We start from the raw sequence: 25671 nt of genomic DNA, 5'->3' as shown, positions 1-25671 counted from the left end.
TGCATGCACCTCCTCTCTAGTCACTGCTGCCGGAGCCTCTACAGTCTGTAGAGCTCGTTGCTGAGAGACAGCAGGTCTGTGGGGCGCTTGCTGCTGGATGCAGGCACCTGCTGCTGCCTCTGTGCTGGCTGGACAGTGGGGGTGGAAGGCTGGGGGAAGGCTTCCTCCAAGTGCTCAACAAGGGCCTGCTGCAAGCTCCTTATTTGTTGCGCTGGGTCTCCTCCTGCAGGCGGCAGGAACTGGCTCAACTTCCCCTTGAGGCGTGGGTCCATCATCATGCTGATCCAGATGTCCTCCCTCTGCTTCATCTGGATCACCCTGGGGTCCTTGCGCAGGCACGTCAGCATGTGCGCTGCCATTGGGAAGAGGCGGGCCACGTGTGCTGGCACATCGACGGCAGTGCTGTCCTCATCCTCCTCCTCTGCCGCCTCATCCTCTCTCCACCCCCGCACCAACTCAGCTGCGCTGTGCTGATCCTCCTTATCAGCAGCAAGGTCAGGGACCTCCACCAAGTCCTCCTCCTCCTCCCCCTCAGAGGTGGACTGTGCAGCTGCTTGCCGCTCCTGCTGGTCCAAGGCTGCCGCTCCCTGTTCCAGCAAAGCATTGAGGGCCCTGTTCAGCAGACAAACCAGGGGCACCCACTCGCAGACCATAGCATGGTCCCTGCTCACCATGTTAGTGGCCTGCAGAAAGGGAGCCAGCACTAAGCACACCTGCTGCATGTGCCTCCAGTCGTTATCGGGGACGATGGACGGGATGTTGCTAGTCTTGTCCCTTTTCTGAGCGGCGGAAACAGTGGCCAGGGCAAGGTACTGGTTGACAGCGTGCTTCTGTTCAACCAGACGCTCCAACATCGCCAGGGTGGAGTCAAGGATCAGCCGATGGCGTGGCAGCTCCAGCTCCTTTTGCACGTCTTCCAGGCTCGCACAGGCTACAGCCGAGCGCCGGAAGTGATGCACAACGTTCCTTGCCGTTTTCAGCAGTTCGCCCATCCCCTGGTAGGTGCGCAAGAACTTCTGCACCACCAGGTTCAGCACGTGGGCAAGACAGGGGATGTGGGTCAGGTTTCCCCTGTCAATTGCGGCAACCAGATTGGCCCCATTGTCGGCCACCACCTCTCCGACTCTGAGGCCTCTGGGGGTCAACTGCAACAAACACAATTGCTAACTTCCAGTCAGAGCAATAGCCTGCCTCTATCTGGCCAGCAGACACTTGTCAGCCAATCAGGTGCACTGTCATACACCCTTTGCCTGCTGTACCATACCTAGCAGGAATTACATAGATTAGCATTCAGGTGGGAGGCTTCGGTTGGACGCAATCGTGAATTGCGTCGTTTAACAGGGACGCCCCGTGTAGGCACATCTCCCACACGGTCCCCTCCCTAACCACTCACCTGTCAACCGCATCGTAGAAGCTGCAAAAAATAAAATGTAAAATCACAAGCACTGGTCCACATGACAGCCCAGGGGCCCCAGGTCTCTCTCACTCACTGGGGCCCCCAAACCACCATGCGACACCCCCTCTGGGGGTCAGCCAAATCCTCTCCTGCTCCTGGAGTTTGGCCAACACATGGGTTGCCGTCAGTTTGGTCTTCCCAAGGCTGACCAACTGCAGCAGCGCTTGGCAGTGGCGGGCCTTCACGCTGCTGCTGAGGCGGGGGGTTTGGCCAGGTGTGCCGGAGGATGGCAGAGGATCGGAAGAACCTGCTGCAGTTCCCGTGACCCTGCGGGGTGGCACCACCCACTGTGTTGCTGCTGCTGCTGTGCCCACTGCTGCTCTCCCATCCTCACCCCCTTCCACCAAGCTGACCCAGTGGACAGTGAAGGACAGGTAGCGGCCTGTCCCGAAGCGGCTGCTCCAGGAGTCCATGGTGATGTGGACCCTTTCACCAACCGCGTGCTCCAGCCCTCGCTCCACATTGGCCATCACAAAGCGGTGCAGTGCAGGAATGGCCTTGCGGGCAAAGTAGTGTCTGCTGGGGAGCTGCCAGTCTGGGGCTGCACAAGCAAGCAGCGCACGCATGTCGCTCCCCTCCTGCACGAGCGTGTACGGCAGGAGTTGGGAGCACATGGCCCGTGCCAGCAAGCCGTTCAGCTGACGCGCGCGACGGCTGCTGGGAGGCAGAGCCCTAACCACCCCCTGGAAGGACTCGCTCAAAAGGCTCTGGTGTGGCCTTTTGCTAGCACGGGAATCAGCGGACACAGCAGAAGAGGCCACTGAGGACTGGCTGCCAGAACAGACCTCAGTGTCGGCGGCAGGAGTTGCAGAGGGGGGAGGAGCAGTGCGTTTCCGCACTCCTGCTGGTGCTGCTGGAGGAGCAGGAGGGCGGGTGGCTGCTGTGGCTGCTGCTGCTGCTGAAGGCTGTGCAGTGATGGGTGTGGTGCCACTGCCAGCACCAGATGCCTTCAGCCTCTGGAACTCCTCATGCTGGTGGAAATGTTTAGCAGCAAGGTGGTTGATGAGCGAGCTGGTGCTGAACTTTAAGGGGTCTGTACCTCGGCTCAACTTCCGCTGACAATGGTTGCAAGTGGTGTACTTGCTGTACACTGTGGGCATTGTGAAAAATCGCCAGATTGGTGACAAGAACAATCCCCTACGGCCTGGAGCCGCTGCTGCCTGTCTCCCTGTGGTGGTTGGGGGGGGGGCTTGGGTGCGGCTGGTGGTTGTACTGGCAGATGCTGCTGCTGCTGCTGCTGCTGAGCCTGAGACACCAGCAGGCTGTGGGACCTGCCTACTGCTGCCAATGCTTGCAATGATGCGCCTCCTTGCAAGGCCCACAAGCGCATCCTCCTCCTCCTCCTCAGAGCTGCTGACGACGACATCCCCAGGAGCTGGTGGCACCCAGTCTTTGTCTGTCACCGTGTCATCATTATCCTCCCCCTCCTGAAACATGTCCTGCTGGGATGATGACCCCCCAAACTCCTCTCCTGATGCATGGATGGGCTGCTTGACTGTCGCCACAGTCTTGCTGTCCAATCCCTCCTCCCCCAAAGTGCCCATCAGCATCTCCTCCTCAAAATCGCCAACAACAGCAGACAATTTACTCATGATGCCTGGGGTCAAAAGACTGCTGAATGACAGATCGCCAAGTGACGGTGAACTGGCCTCCTCCCCAGGCCCTGCTGGGCGGCTGCTGCGAACAGGGGTGGTGGTGGTGGTGAGGGTGGAGGCCTCGGATGCAGAGCTGATGGCGGGCTGCTCATCCTCCGTCATCAGTTGCACCACAGTGGCTGCATCCTTTTCCTCAATGGGACGTTTCCGACCCGGCTGGAGGAAAATAGGAGCAGGTACTACACGCTGCTGCTGCTGCTGTGTCTCTGCAGCGTGAGTTGCAGATGCTCCTGCTGGGCGGCGCCCAAGGCGTCCACGGCCAGTGGCTAGAGGCGGAATGTTAGCCACTGACGCAGCTGCTGCTGCGGAACTGTGCATGGTGGCGCGGCCGCGGCTTGCCACAATGCTGCTCCCTCTCCTCCTGATTCCCTTGCTGCCCTTCCCCTTGCCCAAACCGCGCTGGCTGCCACCTAGACATCTTTGATGTTTTGGGCGTAAACAAAAAAGTTTTTAAAAGGGCGGGTGAAAAGTGGGGTACTTTAATGGAGTGGGTTGGTGGGTGAGGTGACACTAATCACGAAGTGATTAGATCGCTAAGTGATTACTAGTACAGTACTAATACAAAATACAATAATTCAGTAATCAGTAAGTGTGAACAGTGAACAGTGAGTGTGTCCCCTAGTACACTAACTAGAAAATACAATAATCAGTAGTAATCAGATTCAGTAGAAGGAAATAGAGTGTGTGTAGTACACTACAGACAGTGCACGCACACACACACGCAGGAGCTAGCCTATGAACAGTGACTGAGTGTCCCTAGTACAGTAAGTAGTAACAGTAAGTACAACTAGAAATTACAATAATCAGTAGTAATCAGAAGGAAATAGAGTGTGTGTACTGTACAGACAGTGCACACACACACGCAGGAGCTATGAACGAACAAACAGTGACAGTGAGTGTCCTAGTACAGTTACAATATACTACAAAATACAATCACTCAGTAGTAAAGGACAGCAGAAACACTGGTATAGATGAGAAATAAACTAACAGAGGACAGGAGGACAGTTGTGCCCACACAGGCAATGCCCTGAGGCCTAAAGCTGTGTAATCTTGCCTGCAGCAGCTGGCTGTCTCTATGTAACTCACAAGCTACTAACTAAAATACAATGTCTATCTAACTAACAACAATATAGGTGTATATAGGAGGTGTATGTGAGCAAAAACGCTAGGTGATTGACCACAATAAAGCTCTTGCTAAGCCAAAGCACAAAGGAGCAGATCTCTCTCTGTACAAAGTCAGGCAAGGACGGAAAAACCTAAAATGGCGGCCGCTATTTATAGGGTAGGGGCTGGCCAGGGTCCCCCTCTGTGATTGGCTGCCGTCAGAGGGCCTGGGAGCCCTCTGATTGGCTCTAAGGACATTAATCTGGGCTATGACGCTATTCGAGCTCGGTATTCGAGCTCGAATAGCGCTGTTTGCTCGAATAGCGCGAATAGTGAATGGGCTATTCGAATTAACTCGAATAGCCCATTCGAATAGCTGAAGCTATTCGAGCTCGGTATTCGAGCTCGAATAGCTGAAAAAGAGCTCGAATATTCGAGCTCTGCTGAGCACCACTGCTCAGGAATACCCAGACAGCACATGGTGACCTAGAACCACGTGGAAGGTATAAAGTACTAAAAGAGACCAACAGCCCTCTATCAAAAAGAAAAGCTAAATGTAATTGTACCTTCTTAAAACAGAAAGCATTTGTTATCATTCAGCTTTAAGTAAGCAACTGTGGTTTCCCATGAAACATCACTTCTCCTGAATATGAGTTTGTGCCCCTGAAAGCAGGGCTGAACATCCAGAACTACTGATGTATCAGGAAGTTTTAGCTAATACATTTTACAGAGACTTATAAATCCAACATGCATACAGTCTGTTTTAGACTCACCAGTGCTTGGTATGGATTGATATGGCTCTATGGGATAGCGCATGGACCAGTACTAAGGAATACCCAGACAGCTCATAGTGACCCAGAACCACCTGGGAGGTATAAAGGGCTAAAAACTTTGCCTACTTAATACAGAAGTAATACATTTGTGATAATTCAGCTTTAAGTGAGCAACCATGGTTTCCCATGATGCATTACTCCTGAATATGCAAATAATCTCTTTATACCCCTGAAAGGAAGGCTGCACATCCAGAACCATACATGTATAGTGAGTCCGTAGCTAATACATTTTACAGAGCCACGTCAATCCAACATGCATACAGAGCTGTTTCAGACTTTATGGTCCTCATTAGTGTACAGTAAGGATTGATATGGCTCTATGGCATAGTGTTTGGACCAGTACTAAGGAATACCCAGAGAGCTTATGGTGACCATTTTTTTGTGGCCAAATTATAGCTTAACCCTTTTGGGACTGCCGTAGGTAAATCCTACGCTGCACTTGTGGCTGTCTAAGCCTGATGCGGCGTAGGATTTACACCACCCGCCGTTTCCACTCCCGACGTGATTATGTGCACCCGAGAGGGGAGATTAAGTTGTCATATGACAGCTGATATCTCCCCTCAGTGATCAGAAGCCATCGCGTATGGCTCCTGATCACGTGATCACTACCATCACTGGCGGATCATAGTGATCACTGAGCTGTGGCGGTGGGGGGGAAGAAGAGGATCCACTCATCTTCCTGACAGTCCCCTGACGATCAATGCTCCCCTCTGCTCTGACCGGCATCCCTGCTCGCTCTGACATAAGTGCCGTGTCCCAGCTTGATGACGTCATCAAGCCACAACCCAAATCTTTGCAGCAGTACGAGCGAGGATGCCGGCCAGGGTGGAGGGGTCCACAGCTGCTGATCCGTGAGAGATCAGAACGCTCAAGACCCCCTATCAATTCGACCAGTGGGTGCAGGATCTGGGAAGCCAAGCCAATCCAGGAATATGCACAAAAGGATCCTTAAGGGGGGGGGGGGGTTAGGCTTCCAGTCCTGAAAGGGTTAATTTACCAGGGATCCTTATACAGCAATATTGCTACCGTACAGCGATCCCTGGACAAAGTGTTTCCTGGAAAGCCTGGCATGAAATTCACTGTTCTTTCTTTTGATATACTGTATTTGAATTTGCACTACCGAAAGGTAGATACATTATCTGTCATTTAACCAAATTTACAGTGTACCTGAGGCAACATAAGACATGATGAGATAAACATGTGTTTTACAGTGCAAAAATTATTACTTATTTTATTTAGCTGCCTGAAATAGTTAATTATAGGCATGAAAGTGACAGCTTCCGTCTCTTTGGTAACGTGTCGGGAATATAGTAAACATCACTAATAAGCAAATTACAGCCATAAAAGTTCTCCTGGCAGAATACAACTTCTGAGAACTGAGGGAGATAGAAAAAAAGGTCAATAGTTCATGTATTTTCATTTAGGGACACTTAATAGGCTGCCACTGAGCAGAGACAACAAAACATTAAATCTACTTTGTAAATCATTAACCACTTCAGTACCAGTGATCTCTGGCCCATTGGTACTAAATACCTGGGCTTGCAGATGACAATGCACAGATAGGCCTTGTCGCCATTCATGCCACACACCCATCGCCTCAGCCCACCCACTCTGCCGTCTCTATGGAGGCAGAGCTCTGTGAGCTGGTGAGGAGGCGATTTCATTGGCTCCTGACCCTGTGATAAGTGTGAGCCAATTAGATTGGCTCACAGTGATAATGGAGTTAGGATCCAGTGAAATCATCTTCTGACCAGCTCACAGAGCGCTGCCATCATACTGACCGAGAGAGCAATGCGATCAGCGGTAGTGATGGGAGCGCGTGGCAGGGAAGTTGAAATCTACTTCCTGTCAGAAGTAAGCGGCCACAAACAGTACATGGATTTCAACCAATGCGGGCCAGGAAAGGTTAAATGTAAAATAAAACCATGGGATATATAATATAAAGAAGTCATTTTTAGGAGTAGGAAGATAAATACAATTGTTTGTTACATTTTATTTTTACTTAAAAAAAACTTTTTGCCTATTGTAACTTTAAAATCAATTTTCTCAAAAATGACTTGGTCTTTTCAAAAATAGATTTTCCCCTTGTTCCCACTGTTCTCCTTATCATACCCTGTAAATTAGTGACCCTAACATGTATGGGGGCTTTGCTATTAACAACTTAAGCGTTAGTGTAAAATACGTATATTCTGGTGAATCTTTTGCTATTGTTTCCCCTTTGTCATGCCACTGTCCAGGTTTTTGGAAACCTCGAAACCTTTTTTAAAGACATTGTGGCTGCAGAGATGCCCTAAAGGTTTTAGAAGTTCCTCTGCAATTAAAGTTAATGGGACTCACTGGGAATGCAAATTTTCACAGTAAAAATTTGCCACAACCATTCATTCTTTTTTTTAGGTAAAATTTGTTTGACTATGAATGGTTGATTGCCATCACTACTAAAGAATACCTAGACAGCTCATGGTGACCGAGAACCACCTGGAAGGTCTACTTGACTATACTACTATGGTGCAAATGCCAGTGGAGAAATATTTAAAGTCTCTGGGTGGGACTATATCTCATGTAATGAAAGGTGTCCAATAGGATTACGGTCACAAAAAAATGGGTTGGTTTTAGTCAGTGTAAAGAGGCTTCCAAAGCCCCACCCCCATACCTTCAACAATGTGGTGGAATTGCGACAGAGTGAGGAGTGTATGGGAACTCGCCTTTAAGTGATAAAAGGAGATATATCCATGCCAAATTAAACATTCCCCTGAAATAGTCTTACTATCTATGTTCCCGGGCACAATTAAGCATGCAAAGGAGTCAGTACTTGGTCATATAATGGCTTCTGTTAGGTATCTGATTTCCAAATAATGGAAGGTGGACTCATTGCTGGGGCAGTTGACCTGGTAAAGGCTTTGAACAACTCGATGAGAATGGAGGAATTGGTGCTATCCACACAAAATAAAGGGGACAAATTCTCCAGACAGTGAGCAACTTGGCTGGATTACAGGGATAGACTTTGATATGGATGTTTGACAGTCTGATAGGACTGTGTGAATTTGAAAATGTTTTGAAAATAATCCCTTTTAGGAAGTTATTTAATGACTAGTCCCTACCGTAGTCATATGTCTACGTATGTATTGTGTTTGTGTAGTGTATGTAGCATAGTCTAGGCCCAATTTAGGGGGAAGCCAATTTACTTATCTGAAAGTTTTTGGGATGTGGGAGGAAGCCCATGCAGACATGGGGAGAACATACAACTCCATGCAAATAGTGCCCTTGCTGGGATACGAACCTGTAGCAGGGCGAGAGCGCTAACCACTACGCCACCAGGCTGCCCTAATCTTCGCATTGTCACTGTATGATAGCACAGATTGTTGTATGTTTATGATTTCAATCTAATAAAAAGTTTAATTTACAAAAAAAAAAAAAAAAAAACAATGCGGGCTGGTATAGCTAGTATGTGGAGCCCCATGAGGTCCGGGCTCCGAATTAGTTCCTGTAAAGTTATAATAAGGTTATAATTACCTGCTAGGTCTTCCTCTTGTCTCGGGTCCCTTCATGTCCACCATTTTTTGGTATGTAGCCCTGCCTCACGCTTAAAAATACCATTTGGTTTTATCTGTCTTGAGTAGATAAAACCTGATGGCGTTTTTCAGTGGGAGGCGAAGCAACACACTGGAAGTTGATGGGCATGGTGTCCAGGGACTGGTTCATAAGGGCAAGAATCATCGATTAATTATAAATTTACAGGAGAAGAAGATCCATAGAACATGTGTTTTACACTGGATATCTGCTTTTATGACTATTCTAGTATGTACTTCTCTCTTCTCCTGGGGAGCTAAAATTCTACAGAAAAAAATGGAAATAGGGTTAGTAGGGATAAATAAAAATGTCTTGGACATGATCAAGTGTAAAAGAAGTGCATTTAGTGCCACAAAGGGCATTGAAGATATGTAAGGTGTGAAATAAAAAGCTAATCAGACTAGAAAAACTGGAAGATGAAAAATTGTATAGGAGAGAACAGAGGAGCCAAAAGGATAAAAGGGGTTTTAAAGGAGATTAAAGAGAGTCTGAAGCGAGAATAGATCTCGCTTCAGACCTCATAACTAGCAGGGGCATGCGTGCCCCTGCTAAAACGCCGCTATAGCGCGGCTTAACGGGGATTCCTGTCCCCCCAAACCCCCTCCGTGCAGCGGGGGAGCGCTTCCTGGTTGGGGCAGGGCTAACCGCCGCAGCCCTGCCCCATGTGCGTCTGTCAGAGGCGTATCTCCGCCTCTCCCCCGCCCCTCTCAGTCTTCCTTCACTGAGAGGGGCGGGGGAGAGGCGGCGATGCGCGTCTGATAGACGCGCTGGGAGGCAGGGCTGCAGCCGTTAGCCCTTGCCTCCAGGAAGGATATCTCCAGCGACCATTTTCCGACCAACATTTGCGGGGGGTGGGTTGGGGGTGAAGGGACCCCCGTTAAGCCGCGGGATAGCGGCGTTTTAGCAGGGGCACACGTGCCCCTGCTATATATAAGACCTGAAGCGAGATTTAGTCTCGCTTCAGTGTCTCTTTAAAAGCCACAAATTTGGTAATTAAAGGAGGCAGTGGTGGACTTACCTCTTCCAAGCAGACACAACACGACTGTACATTCAGTCTATTTATTAACGAACTCCAGATTTATCTATATATTTATTTTACTTTTGTCTCATAATAAGTTTTTGTGTGAATCAAACTCCTGCTCCTTAGCATAAATCCTCATTTCTGTTTAAAAATCTATAGGTAGGAGCAGGCCCGGATTTACATCACAGAAGCCTATAGGCACAGATGTCCTGGCACCCTAGAGTTTGCCCTCCATTAATCTACAAACCCCTGCCAAACCGCTCCGTGAGTGTGCTGGCTGATCCAGCTGTCACTTACTCCCTTAGTTCCCTTGCCTGTCATCGGTAGCTACAGGTGCCCCTTAGTATTAGGTAGCCAGAGGTACCCTCAATATTAAGTAGCTAGATGTGCCCCCAAGTATTAGGTAGCTAGAGGTGCCCTCAGTACTAAGTAGCCAGAGGTGCCTCCAAGTATTAGGTAACAAGAGGTGCCCTCAACGGAAAGGAGATCTGGTCAGTGGAATGCCGGGACCCATGTCATTATCCTCTCATTCACTCTCCACTCAGGACTCTGCATAGTTAAGACTGGAGGGGGAACTTGGGGAAGGGAATGAGCCACCTTTCCATCATCAGACACCTGTACACACGTGCCTACAGTGCCTTATGGTAAATCCAGCCCTGGGTAGGAGACTAAACTGCATTTCCTCCATTATTCATTTTTTTCTGATGTAGGTGCAATAGCTGCAACCCCCTTCTTTTTATTAGTCTTTCTTAAAACAACTATGTGAGTGTAATAGTGATTAGCACAAATTTTGCATAATGGTAACTTTGCATTGTAATTTGCAAATACGATGCAAAATTGTAATGGAAAATTGATGGGAATCGTACTTACTGTTGTTTATAGACACAATCAGGAACTGTAATTTTGCAGTTTTGAGTAATTTTCATGTACTTTTGTGCAGACTTTAGCAGTCAATAATACATGCTATTATCACTAATGTCACATATGTTAAGGAGAAGAATGGGAACAAGCCAAGAAAATCAATTTTAAAAATGCAAAGTAAAAATGGTTTTTAACCACGTCAGGACCATAGGCTTACACCCCCCTAGTGACCAGGCTATTTTTTACAATTTAGGGCTCTGCAGCTTTAAAAATTTGCTGCAGAGCCATGCAATGCAGAACACAAATAATTTCCCTGCCGCTTTTCTGCCCATTAACAGAGCTTTCTGTTGGTGGGCTCTGATCGCCGCTGTGATGTTTATATTTATTTATTTTTTCCTAATAAATGTCCCTATTTTTTTTATATCCCCCCTCCCTCCCTCAGCCAGCGAATGACAGGGATCGTCTGTCATAGCCATCAGTCTATGAGAGCCGATCGCTCGAGCCTCTGTAGGGGACTGTAGTATTGCTTTGCCGTAGATCGCATTGCTGTACAATGTAAATAGATGGTGGTTTCGCCGTCTAACAGTCTCCTAGTGGCAATTGCCGCTGGGAGACTGATGATGGAGCCGAGCTCCATCATTCAAGCGGGGATGCGCGGGATTCCCTGCAATCTCCACCCCCAGGACTTAACACCAATTGGCATTACGCAGTCCTGGGGGAGCCGTCGCGTTCACGCCTAGCAGCGTGACGTGGTCGTTAAGAAGTTACCTCAGAAATATTACAATTGCACAACCATTTTTCCTTTGCACTTTAAAATCGATTTTCTCAAAAACTATAAAGTCTTTTTGATTTTTTTTTTTACTTATTCCCACTGTTCTCCTTAGCATATGTAGCAGTTTTGTTGACAATAGCATGTATGGGGGCTTTACTATTAACCACTAAATTCGGCACAAAATTACTCAAAAAGTAAGCAAAAATTACGAATGGATTGCACATCAGTTGTTCAAATTGTAATTATATAAGGCCGTAATTGTAAAAATGTATGCAAAATATAATGGTAATTAGCAGATTACGATCATCACTAGTGTGTAGTTATGTTTCAGTATGGATGGTCAATAATAATTACATAATTACAAAAATTAAAAATTAAAAATAATTACAAAAAAATAAAAAATAAAGATAATTACAACTCCATGTTTCAGTATGGATGGTCAATAATAATTACAGAATTACAAAAACTAAAAATTAAAAAGAATTACAAAAAAATAAAAATTAAAGATAATTACAACTCCATTTAATTTTAATGAAAATTTAATGCATCTTAGATCTGGGCCAGTCATTTTGTGCAACACATGTTACAAACTTTGTATAACACACGCCAATCATGACATGTGATGTGCACTGCAAAGATTAGTAAATCTATCCCAGTGGTCCTCTGTGTCATTTGCTGCACTAAAATGCATGTCTTTGAAGGACTCAATATATCTATAGTATAAAAATATGTAAAACTGTATATGTACTTTTTTTTTTGTTTTTTAACCACTTTGTCCTCCTTGACGTATAAAAATGTCAAGGAGGACAGGCGCGCTCCCGCGGCCGATCGCGCGCGTGCACGCGCACTCCCGGCCGCGGAGTCGGTAGCCACGGAATCAATTTATCGGGCTATGGAGCCCGATCATTGATTCCTCTCCCCCGCTGAAAAAGCGACAGCTTCTCTCGGAAGCTTCGCTCTTTCTGAAGCTGTGTCTCTCTAAGCGTACATTGTACGCTTAGAGTGACGTCATGTAAAAAAAATCGAGATTGCCATCTTGTGGCCAAAAAGTAAAACTACAAGAAAATCCTCAAAAACATTACAATACACCAATATTTCCCCAAATTAAACACTTTTATATCCCACCCTCCCAAAAATGCCCACATAAAATGTTTAATAAAAAAAAACAAAAAAAAAACATTACTATAAAAAAAAAAAAACATAAATATTTACCTAAGGGTCTAAACTTTTTAAATATCTATGTAAAGATGAAATATTTCTCTCTATTTTTTTTTATAAGCTTGTAAATAGTGATGTATGCAAAATGGAAAAAATGCTCTTTTATTTCCAAATAAAATATTGTCGCGATACATTGTGATAGGGACATAATTTAAATGGTGAAATAACCGTGACAAATGGGCAATAACAATACGTGGGTTTTAATTATGGAGGCATGTATTATTTTAAAACTATAATGGCCGAAAACTGACAAATAATGACTTTTTTCAATTTTTTTCTTATTCTTCCTGTTAAAATGCATTTACAGTAAAGTGGCTCTTAGCAAAATGTACCCCCCAAAGAAAGCCGAATTGGTGGCGGAAAAAACAAGATATAGATCAGTTAATTGTGATAAGTAGTGATAAAGTTATAGGCTAATGAATGGGAGGTGAACATTGCTCGGATGCATAAGCTGAAAACGACTGAGATGTTAAGTGGTTAAATCTTTTGATGTCAAGGTTCTGTCTCAAAATTGTATCTCAGGTGACTAAGCCAGTTGTTTTGTTTTTGTTTTTTTTTACAAGTGCCATCTAAACACACATAACAGACTGAAAGTTCATTAAAGACATCTAAGCTGTTTTTTTTTTCTGAAAACAAACAGAGAACAAGGATGATCTCAAATTTCACAACAGAAATTAATCTTTTGTATTCCATAGCATTTTAGTAAGAGGGCTTTTTTTGGTCCATTTAGCCCCTTACACACACTCAATTCAAAACAGGCTGTATGCATGTTGGATTATTGTGGCTCTGTAATATTAACAAGCTGACACATCATTGCATTTCAGTGGATTTGGAGGTGTGGCTAGTTTCCAGGGACAACAATGGATAATTTACATATTTCTGCTGTGATTCACTGGCATATGAACAGATGAGAAGCATTTATCTTTACTGAGCTCCTACTCTGAGCTGACTTCCTGCTGCTAACCCTGCCTTAAAGAGGAACTCCAGTGAAAATAATGTAATAAAAAAGTGCTTCATTTTTACAATAATTATGTAAAAATGATTTTGTCAGTGTTTGCCCATTGTAATATATTATAAAGCCCTGATTTACATTCTGACATGTATTACATGGTGACATTTTTACTGCTGGCAAGTGATGTAGCTGCTGCTTGCTGTTTTGGCAGTTGGAAACAGCTGTAAACAGCTATTCACAGACAGGAAACTACCAAGAGTACGTACTCAGAATTTCTTTGTGGGAGCGGTTTCACCACAATATCAGTTGTACAGCGCCCCCTGATGGTCTGTTTGTGAAAAGGAATAGATTTCTCATGTAAAAGGGGGTATCAGCTACTGATTGGGATAAAGTTCAATTCTTGGTTGGAGTTTCTCTTTAAGTCAGATGGATGGTACAACAGGTGATGTGGCTGACTTATGTCAGATATAGCAGCAAATAAAAAAAATCTCTATCAGGCTTGTTCTCTTTTGCCACCGATGAAAGACAGCCACTTCCCCTGCTTCATCCAGCTGAGTATATAACTATAGACAAGGCCTATATATTTACACAACATTTTATAATGGGTGTTAAAGATTCGTTTTTTTGTGAGATAAAGTAAAGCCAGTAAAATACAATAACAACGCACAATAGGCTCTAAAAGGCAATAAAGTAGTTGTGTCAGGTCCAAGGGAGGCAACAGATAAAATGTGCTAACTTACGATAAAAGATGTGTGTATCAGGGCAACAGCAATTTCAGATTTTTACTATTCATTCCAATGCTTATCACTGCCAGTATAGACTCTTATTAGTATTATTATTATCATAATATTCATAATTAGTTGTTGTTGATTTTGCTATCATTATTGCTGTTATCATTATGCTTTTCTACAGGATTGACTATTTCTGAAGAGCTCACTGAGCAGTTAGGGGCACTATGACACAAACTGTAAAATTTAAAATACATGTATAATGTACACATATGTATATGATGTGTACACTTTTACCAGAATTAAATGCACTGTAAATAGCATTCTTTCTAGCTAGCTGCCATTTACAGAAGGTGTTTTTAATTTGAAGGTTCTGACTAGGGATGGCCATTCAGATTTTGTGGAATTGAAATTCCTGTTTTTCTGACCGGAAATTGGTATTTCCTATCGGAAAATGGATATCAGATTTCCGTGGAAATACTGCATTACCTCAGCTCTGTCATTTTAGCTCACTTACAGAAGCAATGGACCAATCGGAGAACACAGAGTAACTGCAGAAGTATTTGGCCAATCAGAGAATGTGTGAGAAAACGCGGAAAAGCCGCCGCATGTACTGGCAGCAAGGCGGCTGTTTCCGCGCCCAACGCGGTGGTTTGTCCGCAGCAGCGTGCGTTTGGTGTGGCTGGGTCTGTTAGTCCATACAGGCTGAGGAGCTATGCGCGCGCGTGCCAGAAGCCAGACCTTTTATACTAGCAGGAGATGTATCAGCTGATCAGGACGATCAGCTGATTCCTGCTGGACTCCTGATTGGCTGAGTGGCTTGGGCGGGGTGGAAGAGTCCTGCAACTATATATACAGCTTGCTTGTCAGTTGCTGGTTGTCTGCCATTGTGAACACTTATGTGGAAGCACTCAGACCTTAGTCAGATCCAACAGTGTGTTAGAACCGGGAGGACCTGGGAATTCACACTGAGCCAGATTACTTCTGTTATTATTATTTGTGTTATACTCCAGATTAGTTCCAGGGTGCTGAGACCACGGACCTCGCATCCAAGACTAGGGAACTGTATTATCATTTGTGTTATACTCCAGACTAGTTCCAGGGTGCTGAGACCACGGACCTCGCATCCAAGACTAGGGAACTGTATTATCATTTGTGTTATACTCCAGACTAGTTCCAGGGTGCTGAGACCACGGACCTCGCTTCCAAGACTAGGGAACTGTATTATCATTTGTGTTATACTCCAGACTAGTTCCAGGGTGCTGAGACCACGGACCTCGCACACAAGACTAGGGAACTGTATTGTCATTTGTGTTACTCTCCAGACCTGCTGGTGACGCCCATCTTCCAGGGGTCACTAGTCACCGGGTCTTCTTGCAACTCAGCCTGGGACTCCACCCCCTTGGATGTCTCAGGCTGCTGCAAGATCTCTGCACTTCTAAAGGGAGGTATTTCTCATACTGCCAAGGACCACCTGCTCCTCGGGTGGTCCTCACTCAAAGTTATTACTGTTGCACCAAACACTCACACTATATAGGTGTCCAGAGGTTAGCAATATATCTGTATTCTTGGTGATACTGCAGATCACCAATAATGAGATTCTCTCTGCGTGCTGACACCAATCGTTACAGAATGCAAAAAAAATGACCAAAAAAGACCTTCTCGGATATCAGAAAATGGATATTGAAAGTCGGAAATCTGCGGAATCTTTAATCAGCATTGGTGGAAATTGGAATTTCTGTGGAATTGGAAATCGGCATTTCCAACCATCCCTAGTTCTGTTTCTTGCTGACAGGTTTTGGACTAGTCCATCTACTCATAAGGGATTCTCAGTGTTTTCTTTATTTTTAAAAGCACTTACTGAGTCCAACTGCCACAATACTGTATGAGCAAGCAAGCTGGCCATCCAACATCTTCATATAGAATCTTGCCAGGGAGTGGTTTTAAAAGAAGAAAAGGAAACCCGTAAGTCCACTAACAAGGAAAAGGACTGGACAAAAACCTGTCAGTATGTCAGTAAGGGATTAGAACCATCAGATTAAAAATACTTATTGTAAGTGACAACTACAACAACTACAAAAAAATAAGGTATGCACAGTGCATTCTACTCTGAGACATATGTACATATTATATGTATGTATACATATGTGTTTTGAATTTTACATTTTCATCATAGTGCCCATTTAACTACTAAAAACAATTCACTTGTACAGGTAGCCCCCGACTTACGAACGCCTGACTTATGAATGACCCGCTGATACAAACGGCATGGATTCTCTGTTTCCATGAGAACAAGCCAAAATTATTTTTTTTTCAAATTGGACTTGTAGTTTTTGAGAAAATCGATTTAAAAAAAAACAAAGAAAAAATGGCTTCTAAACTTGTCTAAACAGGTACAAAGTGCAGAGGTGGGGCAGAGGGGGACACCGGAGGCACAGGGGAGCACAGAGGAGGTACAGGGGACAGAGATGGCACAATGTTCTGACTTAAGAACAGATTCAGGTTAAGAACGAACCTACAGTCCCTATCTCGTTTTTTAACCGCGGACTACCTGTATATGTATTATACCTTTTCAGAAAGCAGTTGCCCAGCTATTAAGTGAAAGCTGGGAAACACAGGTAGAATGCAAACTGCTTACTCTACCTTTGGGATACCCACCTCCAAGACAATGATGTGAGGCTAGTAGGCTTACGGCTATCATCCTTAATGCCGTTAAGAGATCTATTTATTGCTGTTAAGAGATCTATTTTTTGTATTACTACTAGTGTGGACATACTGTTGACCATGCTGCCACCTTATTTTATTCTTTTATATACCATGTGTAACAGCCGGCGGGGATACCTCCGCGGCGGAGAGCGGCATGGACGCCGTCTCCACGTGCCAGCCGGCGGTGGTCCCCGCTTCGCTGTTACACACAGGTCCTTCGGCCGCAAACAGGGCACGCATTACGCGTGCGCGCGCCCGGCGGCAGGACCTTTATGCAGCTAGACGGGGAGTCAGCTGACTTGCCGGTCAGCTGACTCCAACTAGCTGTTTGATTATTGAAGGTAAAGAGGCGCCCTGGTTGAAATAAAAGCATCTAAAAACAGCTTAAAATCGAGGAAATAATATGAGGTGGCTTACCTCAATAACAAAATCCTTGTATATGACAAAAGATTTTTATTTAGCACAGGCTAAATAAAAATCTTTTGTCATATAGAAGGATTTCGTTATTGAGGTAAGCCACCTCATATTATTTCCTCGATTTTAAGCTGTTTTTAGATGCTTTTATTTCAACCAGGGTGCCTCTTTACCTTCAATTGTGCATAGCTATACCCCCAAACAATCTGTGTTTAAGTGGTGGTGACAGACCACCTGTGGGTGCCCCACAGTGGACACCTGTCCCTACTTTTTCAAGGAGAGCGACCACATCCAGGTCCCGGCTGGGACTACCCCGAGTGGAGTCGGGTTTATGGTCTCCACCTGCTTCCTACGGTTGGTTGCCCTTGCAACCTCCTTTTGTAAATAGTAATTTATTGAAATTCCTTTTTTCAATTGCATACTAATATACTACACTATTGGGCTCCCGTATTTGTCTCCTATATTTTTTTCCTGCAAGGTGCTGAGACACCCCCACTACACTACATAGCTGTTGGATTGGCTGGGCGGCGCTGCAGATGCGCTCCAAGCATATAAGGAGCTAGGTATCAGTTGCTCCTCGTCTGCTGTCGTGAATACATTAGTGTTAACGCTCAGACCTTAGTCCAGTTCCTAGGTGTTGATATCAAGGACGTCACACCTTAGTTTAGGATTGTATTGTATATTTACCTGTGTTTGGACTCTGGCTATCCCTGACTACTCTCTACTCTAATCGATCTTGTACCTCTGCCTATCTGTTTCAAGTTGCCGACCCTGCCTTTTTACCGACTCTGAATCAGCCTTCTGTTCCTGTACTGCTGCCGTCTCTCTGTTGCCGAACCTCTGCTTGTCTGACCTTTCTCCCTCCAGTGGAACGTCTCCCACTGGCGGGCTATTTCTGAGGCTTGCCTCTTTGAGACGCTTGCCCTAGCAGATTGTTACTGCTAGAGGCTGAGACTCTTCTTCCAGTCTTTTAGAGGATCTCACATACAGGCTTCCCATTCAGAGGTAACCACACCTCTGAGGAATCGCTGTGTGGTGGACATTTCCACGACCTGGTGTTTGACATTGTCATTATTGTTATCACTGTTTTAAGTTCCAGAGGTTAGTCATACTTGTATTATTGGTGATTCTGCAGATCATCAATAATCAGGTATATATCTGTATTCTTGGTGATACTGCAGATCACCAATAATCAGATTCTCTCTGTGTGTTAACACCGATCGTTATACCATGTGATTAACCACTTCGGTTCATAGGCTTACACCCCCTAGTGACCAGGCTATTTTTTACAATTCAGGCCACTGCAGCTTTAAGGGCTCGTTGCATGGCCATACAACTCAGCACACAAGTGATCCCCCCCCCCCCCCAACAGAGATTTCTATTGGTGGGCTCTAATCGCTGCAAGGATTTGTGTTTATTTTTGTTTTTTTAATTAGATTTTGCCATTTTTTTAAATTACCGTCATTTAATTACAGCCCCTCCCTCCCCCCGCCAGTCAGTGAAAGCGATCGCTGTCATAGGCAGCGCTGTAAATCACAGCGCTGTACAGTGTAAATAGTGGTTTTGCTGTCTATCAGTCTCCTAGCGGCGATCGCCGCTGGGAGACTGTAGACGGAGCAGAGCATCGGCACGCATGATCTCCTGCAATACCCCGCCCCAGGACTTCACGCCAATTGGCGTTAAGCGGTCCTGGCTGGGGCTGATGCCACGTTCATGCAAATTGGCATGGAATGTCCGGCAAATGGTTTGACTTGATATGTTTTACATATTTGGAACGTATTTTCACATTGCCAATTTATTCTGTATAATTTTCCCTCCCCTTCTCAACTGTGTTAATTTCAAAAATTTCTCTTGGACCTCAAGTCCAAAAGAGGGGACATATATTTACCATCCGACTACTGTCTGAAAATTATAAAATTCTAGGTGTAAAAATAGTGTTACAGATTGCCCAGCAAGGTCATTGTGAACCAGAACTACTAGGATGTATAATGAGCTAAAAAGGGCCAAAAACCCTCTTACTAAAAATGCTATGCAAAACAGAAATTTGTCTTCTTAAAGCTATAAATACAGGTTGAAGTGAGTAAATGAGGTCTTTCACAATACATCGCTTGTGGGAGACCTCATATGCTCACTCCAACCTGAATAATCGCAAATACCTTCTGTTGTGCATAGAAACTATGTTTCAATGTTTTTTATTGAACAGTTTTTGAAATTTTTACAACAACAGACTTTGATATAATAAGTCTTAAAACTTTGGAATAAATAATATATATTACATACAATCTGAACATACAAGTACAGCATTTCTTGCTTTGAGATACAATAATCAATACTCATACATATTTTGCATAGAAACTAATGGAAGAGCTAACAGCTAGACTTAATAACTCGGTTGATAAGTTTGATGTTATCTGTCACCCTTGGGTGTTATGGTAAATCATGGAGGACTTTCACTTGACATCACCTGAATCTTTGGAAATTCAAGTCTTTTCACTTTTATCATTCTTTTGCTCTTCTGTTTTTCTTAATGAGCTTCTATAATACTACTTGGACTCTTTTGTGGCAAGTTAACTTATTTTTAGGATGTTTGTACGTTATTATTGATTATTTATTTTTCACCTATTTCCTTTTAGTATTGTGAGAAAACGCGGAAGAGCCGCCGCAAATACTCAGAGTGAGGCGGCTGATTCCGCGTCTAGCACGGCATCTGGAGTGTTTAGGCACGCATCCACTAGCGGGACGGAATGCAGAGAAACCGCCGCATGCCTAGCGGTCAGGGCGGCGGAGTCCGCGTCCGACGCGGCAGTCGGTACGCATAGGCCTACTACTGACACAGTGGCTGAGCGCGGGGAAACCGCCGCATGCTCGGTTGGCGGTGCGGCTGCCCCCGCTCTCGAACAGGCTGACACATTACAACACAAATGTTGTAAAAAAAAGTACTTTTTGTCCATCCTTGAGTTCATATCCCTCGATTCAAATCTTCACTGAGGCTGTGGAAAAAGATTTAGAGGAACTGTCTAGAACACAAGGCAGGACTGTAAGACAAAACCTGAATAAGAAAGAACAGGAAGCTTTGGTAAACCTGCGTAGTAATGATGAGCTTATCTTCAAGAAATCAGACAAAGGGGGCAATATCGTTTTAATGAAAAAAGATCACTATATCAACATGTGTATGCAAATTTTGAATAATAACGAACACTATGCGAGACTGGATCGTAACCCAACCCGGATATATTATGGTGAGCTGGAACTACTTCTGAAGAGGGCTGTGGACAAGGGCACTCTAACTAAAATTGATATGCAAAATTTGCTAACAAAACACCCAACGACAGCCACTTTTTATTCATTACCGAAGATACATAAGAGGTTGGAAAACCCCCCTGGGAGACCTATTATATCAGGGAATGGATGTTTAACGGAACAGATTAGTAAATATGTCGATTTTTTCCTAAGACCCTTTGTAGTCAGCCTTCCATCGTACATCAGAGATACAATGGATCTGTTGAACAGATTACAAGGCCTAACAATAACAGAGGATGTATGGCTCGTGAGCTTAGATGTTGAGGCATTATACAACAATATTAAACATGAATTAGGCATAGAGGCTGTAAAATATTACTTACAAGGTAGGAGCATTCACCTACGCGAACACTCTGTTCTGATTGTGGAGATGCTGGAGTTCATTCTGAATCATAATTACTTCTTATTTCAGAATAGAATTTACATTAAGAAACGCGGTTGCGCCATGGGGACGAGCTGTGCGCCGTCCTACGCCAACCTGTTTTTAGGTTGGTGGGAAGACACCCAGGTCTTCTCGACAGAGATGGCTGAATACACGTCTTGTGTGCTGTTCTGGGGACGTTTCATAGACGATGTCTTCGTTTTGTGGAATGGCCCCAGGGCAAAATTTGTCGAGTTCGTTCGGCGATTAAACCAGAATAGGATTGGTATGTTTTTTACTTTTGAAATTGATAAAAAATCCTTGAACTTCCTAGATGTGAAAATAAGTAAATCAGAAACAGGAAATCTTGAGACAAAAATTTATCGGAAACCGACATCTACAAATTCTCTCCTCTCTTGGGAGAGTCACCATCTGGTCCCACTAAAAAAGGGGATTCCTAAAGGACAATATATCAGAGCACGGAGAAACTGCTCAAAGGATGAAGATTTTAGGGAGGAATGTGTGTCATTATCAAACAGATTCAAAGAAAGGGGCTACCCGTGTTCTGTAATCGATGAAGCCTATAACAAAGTGAGGGATTTGAAAAGAGAAGATCTACTGGTACCAAGAGATAGACAAGATACCTTAGAGGGTAAAAATATGCGAATTATCAGCACTTTTTCCCAGGAGTCAGAAGAAATTAAGAAAATAATAAACAAACACTGGACAGTTCTCCAATTGGATCCCCAATTGAATGAGATTCTCCCTAAAACCCCACTGATCACCTATAGGAGGGGGAGAAATATTGGTGACCAATTGGTTCATTCCTTCTTACCAGTAAAGAAGACAATAACTAAAAAGACATGGTTGGAAAGACCATTGCAAGGCATGTATAGATGTGGTCGGTGCAAAGCATGCCCAAATGTGAAAACATGTAAGAAATTCATCGGTCCTAAGGACAACAGATCGTATCTACAGATCGTAAACTACTCGAGGGAGTAGTTTATGGTATAGAATGCCCCTGCCCAATGCTGTACATTGGCGAGACAACAAGACAGGTCAAACAAAGAATTTTAGAACACCTGGGGAATATAAAGAATCCAAAGGATACTCCAGTATCCAGACACTTTAGAGAGGTACATGATGGCAATATAAATTGTGCAAAGTTCTTTGTCTTACAACAGTGGAAGATGGGACCAAGAGGAGGAAATTTAGATCTGAAATTGCGCCAACTAGAGGCTAAATGGATATATCGGTTGGGAACCATGAGTCCCAGAGGACTTAACGAGGGGTTTACTTACACCCCGTTTATATAAAGTTATGCTTGATGAGGGATCTTCCTTTCCCTCAGTTGAATCCCTTAGTAAAGCTAACCTGTGTCTTTTACCGATAATTCAACTCATTCCAGTCTTGCCCCTATATGATCCACATCTCTTTTAGCTTCTAAAGAACATATATATATAGACATATATGCTTTTCTCCATCGGTCTATAGTATGGGAAGTGATTAATTTTCTTTACTGGATCGGTACTGATAATTAAATGGACCCTTTATTAGCTGCAAATATAACATTTATATACACTGTCCCTTATGAGAATATTATAGCTCTGTTGTATAGAAGGACTATTAATGTGTATTAGAAATGTGACCACATGATGATTTAAGGGATTCATACAGTATATAAAGGCAGTGGCGGACATACGGCCGTGCAGGCCGTGCCGCCGCACGAGGGCCCCTGAAGTTCTGCTGCTTCAGGGGCCCATTAAGTATTGCAGGTTTTTTTTTTTTTTTTTTTTATTTATTTTTTTTTATTTTTTTAACCTGGGGGGCCCAACTCCTGTCCTCCCCCCCTCACCTCGCCCCCCCCCCTCATGCGGCGGGAGAGCGGAAAATACAAGAAGTCTCCGGCCGGGGCGGCAGCTGCAGCTTGGTCTCCAACTTTGGAGACATATCGGAAACTAAGCAGCAGCTGCCTCTAGCGTCTGCTGCAGCCCCGGCCGGAGACTTCCTGTATTTTCTGCTCTCCCGCTGGCTGCAGCGCATACCGGGAGGGGGGCCCCGAGGTGAGTGAGGGAGGATAGGAGTCGGGCCCCCCACCCGGATAGCTACCCACCCGGCTACCTTACCCACCCACCCGGCTACCTACCCCGCTACCTAACCATCCACCCGGCTACCTACCCGGCTACCTAACCAGGCTACCTACCCACCCACCCGGCTACCTAGCTACCCACCCGGCTACCTAACCACCCTGCCGGCTATCTACCTGGCTACCTACCCACCCGGCTACCTAACCACCCTGCCGGCTATCTACCTGGCTACCTACCCACCCGGCTACCTACCCACCCGGCTACCTAGCTACCCACCCGGCTACCTAACCACCCTGCCGGCTACCTACCTGGCTACCTACCCACCCGGCTACCTAGCTACCCACCCGGCTACCTGACCACCCTGCCGGCTATCTACCTGGCTACCTACCCACCCGGCTACCTAGCTACCCACCCGGCTACCTAACCACCCTGCCGGCTATCTACCTGGCTACCTACCCACCTGGCTACCTACCCACCCACCCGGCTACCTACCCACCCGGCTACCTACCCACCCACCCGGCTACCTACCCACCCACCCGGCTACCTACCCACCCGGATACCTACCTACCCACCCGGCTACCTACCCACCCACCCGGCTACCTACCCACCCGGATACCTACCTACCCACCCGGCTACCTACCTACCCACCCGGCTACCTAACCACCCACCCGGCTACCTAACCACCCACCCGGCTACCTACACACCCACCCGGCTACCTACCTACCCACCAGGCTACCTACCTACCTACCCACCCGGCTACCTACCAACCCACCCAGCTACCTAACCACCCACCTACCCACCCACCAGGCTACCTACCCACCCGCCTACCCAGCCACCCACCAGGCTACCCACCCGGCTACCCAGCCACCCACCAGGCTACTTACCCACCCGGCTAAGGGCTACCTACCTACCCACCCGGCTGCCTACCTACCCACCAGGCTACCTATCCACCCAACCACCCATGGGAGCTGCGCGCCGGATGGAGGCTGGGACAGGAGGTCTGCTGCTGCAGGTGAGTAAATGTTTTTTTTTTATTATTTATTTTAGCAGGTGTATGTTCTGGGCAGGTCTGCCACATGATTGCGTGTATGTTCTGGGCAGGTCTGCCACATGATTGCGTGTATGTTCTGGGCAGGTCTGCCACATGATTGCATGTATGTTCTGGGCAAATTTGCTACATGATTGCATGTGTTTTCTGGGCAAATCTGCCGACATGATTGCACGTATTTTCTGGGCATATCTGCCGACATGATTGCAGGTATTTTCTGGGCATATCTGCCGACATGATTGCACGTATTTTCTGGGCATATCTGCCGACATGATTGCACGTATTTTCTGGGCATATCTGCCGACATGATTGCACGTATTTTCTGGGCATATCTGCCGACATGATTGCACGTATTTTCTGGGCATATCTGCCGACATGATTGCACGTATTTTCTGGGCATATCTGCCGACATGATTGCACGTATTTTCTGGGCATATCTGCCGACATGATTGCACGTATTTTCTGGGCATATCTGCCGACATGATTGCACGTATTTTCTGGGCATATCTGCCGACATGATTGCACGTATTTTCTGGGCATATCTGCCGACATGATTGCACGTATTTTCTGGGCATATCTGCCGACATGATTGCACGTATTTTCTGGGCAAATCTGCCGACATGATTGAATGTATTTTCTGGGCAAATCTGCTCACATTATGTGTATTTTCTTGAGAAAACCTGCACAATTATGTAAATTTTCTGGGGAAAGGGTCACCAAAACTTGGGCCCACTGTCTTTGCGTTGCACTTTTCAAGGGAACCTGAGGTGAGAATAATATTGAGGCTGCCATATTTCTCTCCTTTTAAGCAATACCAGTTGCCTGGTTGCCGTTCTGGTCCTCTGCCTCTTATTCTTTCAACCATAGACCCTGAACAAGCATGCAGCAGGTCAGGGGTTTCTGACAATATTGTCAGAACTGAGAAGATTAAGCTGCATGCTTGTTGCTGGTGTAATTCAGTTTATTACTGCAGCCAAATAGATCAGCAGGGCCGCCAGGCAACTAGTATTGTTTAAAAGGAAATAAATATGGCAGCCTCCATATCACTCTCACCCCGGGATCACTTTAAATTACAGTTAGCTCCGCCCTTATCCGGTCATTGCCACGCCCATTTTTTGCCGCGGCGCTATGCGCCGCAGGTTCTATCCACGCCCATTATAGCTGCACCCATTTTGGGGCGCGGCGCGCTTCGCGCGCCGCAGGTCAGGGGGGCCCACAATTGATATTTTGCACAGGGGCCCACTGCTGCCTGTGTCCGCCACTGTATAAAGGTCTATGTGGGTGTATTCCCCTTACTGACATTGTTCTTGTACTAAATGTTCATCTATTTTAGATCCAGTATTTACCTTCCCTATATGTTTGGTCTTAGAAAAGCTAAAGTATGTGTGTTTATGACTATATGGGGTAATAATATCAAATATATACAACCTACAACGTTTTTTTAAAAGATCAAGTGATTAATCACCCGTACGTAAAAGCGCTGCACAAAGGATGGATTGGGTATAATGAAAGGTAACCATGGCTACATATAAACAAAGCCCGATACCGGAAGAAACTCCCCGTTGACAAGTGCGTAGAAGATGGCTTC

This window comes from Hyperolius riggenbachi, chromosome 5 (genome assembly GCF_040937935.1).
Source record: "Hyperolius riggenbachi isolate aHypRig1 chromosome 5, aHypRig1.pri, whole genome shotgun sequence".
Classification (NCBI taxonomy): domain Eukaryota; kingdom Metazoa; phylum Chordata; class Amphibia; order Anura; family Hyperoliidae; genus Hyperolius; species Hyperolius riggenbachi.
Note: the sequence above shows the minus strand (reverse complement) of the source record.